The sequence below is a fragment of the Pan troglodytes genome, chromosome 1, assembly GCF_028858775.2.
Source record: "Pan troglodytes isolate AG18354 chromosome 1, NHGRI_mPanTro3-v2.0_pri, whole genome shotgun sequence".
Taxonomy (NCBI): domain Eukaryota; kingdom Metazoa; phylum Chordata; class Mammalia; order Primates; family Hominidae; genus Pan; species Pan troglodytes.
In genome coordinates this window covers 84,129,717-84,136,882 of record NC_072398.2, presented here as the reverse complement: position 1 = coordinate 84,136,882, position 7,166 = coordinate 84,129,717, and the positions used below count along the sequence as shown (strand labels likewise).

Sequence of the window (7,166 nt, the reverse complement as noted above, 5' to 3'; positions counted from 1 at the left end):
TGAGAGGAGCTAGAACTGAGCTGACAGCAGTGCTGTAGGGTGTGTGTCTTGGGGGGATGGGTACATTATGAAAAACAGCTGAGATAAAAGGCAGTAAGCACACCTTTGCCTAAAGAGCTTGTAGATACCTAAAAAGGCAAAATAGACATGTTCACCAGTTAGGTGAAATATACTAAAAAAGTTCCTCCAGGTTGCCTTCCTAGGATGATTATTGAGTTGGGTTGAGAAGGGCTGAGGGATTGCTTAGCGTCACACAAAGCTAGTTTCTCTGGTCAGGGAGCAGGCAGCAGGTAACTACTTTGAAAAGGTACATTATCAGATATTCAGGATGGCAGGTGTTGATGAGAATGAACACAGTGGAGGGAGGACATGAAAGTTGCTGGCTGCCTGTTCCCACTGGCCCAGGGAAGTGATGAGCATAAAGAAAACAAACAATTGAAATGGACACAAATAAATTAGATGATGACAAATAAAAATTTTAATAGCCCAGGATGAAATGTTATTAAAAATGACTTGTCTGACCCTGATGCCTTTAGATTTACATTTAAATGTAATTAACACTGAATGGCACTTACTGCTGTTCTCATTCTGCCAGCTGATGGTGTTCTTTAGAGCGCTGTGGAGATGCCGGGAAGCATTATCTTTAGAAAATAGTCCGTCCCTATTTTCATTCATTTGTAGTTTAACTTCCCTCATTATATTGCATTAGGAGAAAGAGCATCGGTGCTTCCTGGTGCATCCACTCCTGCGGCTCATTTCCCCAGCTGAAATCATCATCAGCTTGAGACATCACAGCCATCTCCACAGCAACCAGCTCCAGCTTGAGAGCACACTCTTCAGCTCACATAGCCTTCATTCCTCTTGTTATTTATTACTAAAATGATTTGATGTGGAAAAATAGACTTGGGTTCCTAAGACTTTGGGGCAAGTTGCTACTTCTCTTTTTCTAGAGAGATGGCTATGAAGTAAGGAAAATACGTTTCCAGAGTGAGATTGACTTGGCCCTTTGAATGCTGTTTCAAACCCTCCCCCACCACTTTTTTTTTTTTTTTTTTTTTGAGATTGAGTCTTGCTCTGTCACTCAGGCTGGAGTGCAGTGGTGCAAGCATTGCTCACTGAAACCTGGACCTCTCAGGCTCAGGTCATCCTCCTGCCTCAGCCTCTTGCATATCTGAAACAAAAACTGCTTGGGTTACAAGTATGAGCCACCATGCCCAGCCTCTACCTCTCCCTTCTATTTCAGACTCCTCATCATGGAAATGGAAAAGTCAATTCCTACCTTGCAGAATTGTTTGCAAAGATCAAATAATTAATGGACGCAGGTGCTTTATGTGCATGATAGTATTTTATCTACAAAATAAAAGCTATTGTTCTCTGTTCTTGTGTTATAATCCACTCCAAAATTTGATGACTTAAAACAACATTTTTTTTTTTATCTCGTATAGTTCTGTGAGTTTATGGGGCTCAGCTGGGGTTCTTCTGCTGGCCTTGCTTGGGGTCTCTTATGTGGTGCAGTCAGATGCAGCTAGGACTGAAGTCGCATGGGCTCAGTGGAAATGTTGGAATGTCTGGGTCCCTCTCTCCACATGGTCTCAGGGCTTTACCTCTCCTTGTGGCCTTTTCATATGGTGTCCCCAGGACAGACTTCTTACAAGGCAGCTAAGGGTCCCCAAAAGCACAAAAGCAGTGTCTACCAAGCCTTTTAATGCCTACATTCTGAATTTCCAGAAGATCACATTCAGTTTCCTTCTGTTTATTCAATCGGGTCACAGGCCAGCAGAGTTGGAAGGTGGGAGGGAACTGCACCAGGGCAGTAATATCAGGAGGCATGGCTTATTGGAGGCCATGTCTTGGAGTCTGGGCACGATGTTTCCATTTTACTTATGAGAAAATGTAGGCTTAGAGAGTTAAGCGGCTTTCTCAGAGTCACCAAGGTAGTAAGTAGAACCAAGATTAAACCCGAGGCATCCTGAGTATCAGAGCTTGCATCTTTGACCTCCAGTCTATACTAACTCTTGTGTCATGCAAAATTCCTAAAATAGGGCGTGGCATATATAGGGTACTTACTCATGGAACCTAATTTTATTTCCTTTTCTCTTTCTTCACCTTATTTAATAACATTTATACTATATCAGTTACTCTACTTTTTATCAAGCTTCTGTTATGTGCCAAGCACTGTGCTGTAGGTACTGAAGATAATACAGCAAACAAGACAGACCTACTCTGCCCTTGCGGCGCTTTCAGTATTTGATATTTATGTAATTAGCAAATATAAGCTTCTTGAGAAAGCCCCCTCTAAATGAGGCCTGGCGTTTGGGATCGGCCACTGGTCTGATAGTGACTTCACTTTTTGTAGAGTGGTGGAGCCTGGAGCGGGAGCAGGATGGGAGGAGCACAGACCCACCATGCCTGCCTCTTGGCCTAGTGGTCTTGCAGCCTAGGCTTTGGGGAGGTCATCTAAGCCTGACTTGCAGATCAAAGCATGCTAGTTAATATTCCCTAGACTGCTGGTAAAGGAGGCATTCAGTTAATAATCTGTACTTTTAAAAAGTAACTTTTACTTTTTCTGTGTTATATGAAAGATGCTTGCTCATTGGTGGAAAAGTAAGAAAATAGGTAAAAGAAAAGAAAAGAAAAAAATTCCATTATTCAGTATCCAGAGGTAATAATTATTGACAATTTGGCATATGTTCTTCGTATTAGTGTTGTACTATATCAATAAATCACATTTTTATTAAGAGTATACTATGCGTCAGGAACATACTGAATGTACCTATATGTAACCAGATTCTTTTCTTTAGCAATGTATCATGAACATCTTTCCATGCCAATAAATATAATTATACATCATGAACTATACTTATTCATTATCTGCCAATATATGGATATTGTATAATTCATTAACCTGTTGCTTGTTATTGGACATCTGATTTCTCTGCAATTAGCATTCTTGTAGCTTAATGTATGTGCACATTCTAAAACATTTGTATATATTTCTCAGAGTGAAAATATTGAGCCAAAATCTGTGCTTATCTTTCAAGTTTTTTACTTTTTTTCCAAATTAGGAAAGATTGCACCCATCAGTGCTCAGCATTGAGTGTGTACCCATTTTCTTACTCCCTAACTAACATGAATGGTTTTTTAGCTTAAAAAATTACTATTAGTTTAATAAGCAAAATATGGTATCTTGTTTTAACTCGCGGTTACTTGATTTATATTGAGGTCTGACATTTTAATATCTATACTGACTAATTGTATCCTTTTTTTGTAAACCGCTGGTGCCTGTCTTTCATCAGTCTGGTTTCTATGGGTGGGCTGCTTTGTCCCATATCTCAGCCCCAATATGAGCTCCATTTCTTGTGGCTAGACGGTTCTTGGTGCCTATTTCTCCCAGGCCTTGGCTACATTTCACCTCCTTTTGCACTATTGCCCTGGGTTACCTCCCCAGGGATGGCGGTTCCGTCCCTGATTCCCAGCCTGGGGATTCATTTCCTGCTACTCATTGACTAACTACCAGGTATTCAAATCTACCTGGTGCTGACTACTGGTCTTTCAGCTGGAAACTAAAAAATTGTCTGCTTCTCGAATACCCTGCCTGTTGGAATCTGCTAATCTCCCCATCCTCTGCTGATTCCTGAGGGTAGGCCTCTCTCATGCCAGCCTGTTGCCTGTCACCTGCCTTCTTGCAGGATCCCCTCACATTCAGGTTCTGTTTCTCCTTTTTTCCTGTGTCCTACACCTGCTCACTCCAGGCTGATGCTACACCAGGCCTAGTCCTCTGCTGTTAACCTTGTTCTTTCCAACTAGGAATACACTGTCTATTCCCAGTTTAACATGTGAGAAAATACAAACCAGACAAACTGGCTTATCCATAACAGCATGGCAAATAAGCTAATGGTATTGTCTGTCTACAGGGGTGTCTTAATCTGAGGTCTAGATTTTAGGAGGCTTGTAAAATTCTGACAATCTCATAATTGTATGTTTATTTGTATCTATATTTTTGGAAGAACAGGTCCTTAGTTTTGTAAGATTCCCCAGGACTACTGATCCTCAAAACATCTACTGCATAGCCAAGAAGCATTACTGGTATTGCTACTACAGCCACCACTTTCACTAATACTACTATTGATAATAAAATGAGTGCAAAAGCAAGATATAGAACATACAATTTTGGAGGAAAATAGCTGTCGGTGAAAAATGTTCTTAAATCAACTTTTTAGGTCACCTGAACAGCTTTCTAAAAGGACCTGTCCAATCTCTATCTCAGTTTCTATGAAGCTCTAAAGTCTTTGGGCCCGATAGCTACAACAGTCACCTAATAAAAGTCTGCATGTCCAAAGATAATGGTGCAGGATCACGCTCCACTCTGTCTTCCCTGATATCAGCAGCACTCTCAGACAGTTGTTGGGGAGCTTCCAAAGGCAATACCTGTAAGAAGAGAAGAGAAAAACAGCTGCAGCACTTCCTGTCTGAGCAGCCACATCAGCACTGCTTTAATTAACATGAAGAACTGGAAATTATTGCTACTGACCATGAAGAGGCAAAGGGTGTGCAGGATGGGGAAGGTCACAAGGCACACAGGATGAGAGCAGTGCTAGCATCATTAAATCCTGCCAGCATCGCTAAATCCTGCCTACTGGACACTTTCAGGGGTCATATGTATTTCTTATGCTGATCTCACTGGACATTCAGCTAGAAAATCTGGGTTTGAGGCTCCTATCTGCCACTCACGATCGTGTGACTTCAGAGGAGTCTCTTTCCCTTTCCAGAAGGAAGCCTTCACTTCCTCACCAAAAAAAAAAAAAAAAAAAAAAAAGATTTGGGCAAAATGGTTTCTGAAGTCCATTCTTATTCCATCAATTCAATAATTGTATTATTCTTTAAAATATTATGTCTGCAATCTTAATTTTTTTAGAAAAATAGTAGTGACATCCTGAAAGATAACTAAAAGGGATGACCAAGAAGGACTGATATAAAAATGGTGGATTAGGATAGTCCATCCCTCATTTCCCCAGGGAAACATCAAAAAACAAACAGAAACTGGCTAAAATACAGGACCTTACAGGAGTTATGAAAATAGTCAAAAGTCTACAGCAACCAAGCAAACATTTAATCAAGGAAAAGCTACATTCAAAGTAGGAGGGAAATTCATGGTGATTCACTTGCCCTTCTCCTACACCCTCCCCAGCATGGTACAGTGGGCCTGGAGGAGAGGCAACCCAGTTCCCCATTCCCTTCTTTGAATCAGAAGAGCAGAGAAGACCTGAGTTGCAATGTTCCAACATGTCTGGGAGCTCCATGAAGGATGGTTCTCTGTCTCACCCAAGTTGGAACTTAAGTAAGAAGTGGCAGGGCTGCTCATGAAAGCTGCAAGAGACCACAGACCACAGATCCACAGAGCTGTTTTTCCAAATAACCAATTTTCAACAAAAATTACAAGGCATACAAAGAAACAGGAAAACATAGCTTGTTCAAAGGAAGAAAATAAAGTGGCAGAAATCATCTTTGGAGAAACACAGACATTTGGCTTATAGACAAAGACTTTAAAACAACTGTTTTAAATATGCTCAAAAAGCTAAAAGAAAGCACAATGAACTAATAGAAGTCAGCAAAAATCAATATATGAACAAAATGAGAATATCAGTGTTTCTTCTATCCATATGTGATTTTGTTATTACTTGTCCCATTTTCTTTCCACAGGCAAGTATTATAGGCACAAAATTAAATCTGGGTTACAGTGACATTCCAAGTTGTATTCACTATACAGTAGTCCCCCATTATCGGCAAAGAATAAGTTCAAAGAACCCTAGTGGATGCTTAAAGCTGCAGATTGTACAGAACCCTATATACACTGTTTATTCCTATATCATGATGGGCAGGTATCACACAGAGCATATATACACTGGAAAAAAGGGATTGCTCATGTCTCAGGTGGCATGGAGCAATGTTTCATCATGGTACTGGAACAGCATGCAATTTTAAACTTATAAATAGTTTGTTTCTGGAATTTTTTATTTAATATTTTTAGACCGCAGTTGATCACACGTAACTGAAACCATAAAAAGTGAAACCATGAATAAAGAGGGACTGCTGTATCTTCTACATTTTGGGAACTATGCTAGGTGCATTATATACTTGGTATACTTTTTTACTTAATTCACCCAACAACTCTACAAAGGTATTATGATCATACTCCTTTACAGACAACGGTCATATAATTCTCTTATGCCCTCTTGATATCTGAAGTCATTTTTGGCTGCAGAGAAATTGCTGGAGGTTATCCCCACTACTTCCCCACAATTGGCACCATTGTCTCCTCACCCATGTTTAAGCTTCTTTTCCGTGATGCCCATCCTAACTAAGCTCCTCTGTGCTCTATATCCTATGCACCTTTGTGTAACCCTTTTACTTTGTGAGATGCATTTCTCCCCTCTTACAACCAGGGCTGTGAGTGTCAAAAGGTTCATGCAAATAATGACTGGACGGTGGTTTCTGGACAAGGCAGATTATTAGAACTATCCCAAGAGACTTTTTAAAAATACAGATTCTTAAACTCCGCTTAAGATCTGATCAGATTCTCCAAGAGTGAGGCCAAGGTTTTGGTGTGGGTAAACTCTCCTGTGGGTAATGTCGGTGTCAATCAGGCTTTGGGGAAGTGCTATGGGGACTCCAAGCAGATTGCTCTTGGTACAGGGAAAGTTTACCCACAGCAACAGTCAGAGAAGACTCAACTGAGGAAGTCAAACTCCACCTGGTTTTTAAGGACACATGAAATTCAGATAAATGATGATGATTGAGAGGACATTTCATCCTTGCACAGAGGCCATGCTAATCTTCTCTGTATCCTTCCAATTTTAGTATATGTGCTGCTGAAGTGAGCACTGAAAGGTCATTTCAGACAGGATAGATGTTAAACAGGATACAGAGGCAGGGAAACATGTGACCTATTAAGAAATAATGGAAAATGTTAGTCAGGGAGTAATCACTGTTCCTGATGCTTGCCTCCATGTAGACAGAATTCTGTTAGAGTAACAGTCCTGGCCTCTCTTTATCCCTTCATTCATTCTACCAGTGCAGTTTAGGGAAGAAGTTTAGCCTGTGCTTTCCAGCACCTGCCCTTCCTCCTCTTTGGGAGTCAGCTGCTTGGGGACAAGACAGGAGCTGCC

The 7,166-nt window shown here is 40.7% G+C and overlaps 1 non-coding gene across 1 annotated transcript; it reads right to left on the bottom strand.

Annotated features, from left to right (window-relative positions):
- Positions 1-6,779: 6,779 nt before the first annotated feature.
- LOC112207008 (U6 spliceosomal RNA) lies at positions 6,780-6,882 on the bottom strand. The gene has a single exon (XR_002941491.1). It is a non-coding gene; the product is annotated as a U6 spliceosomal RNA (small nuclear RNA).
- Positions 6,883-7,166: the final 284 nt, after the last annotated feature.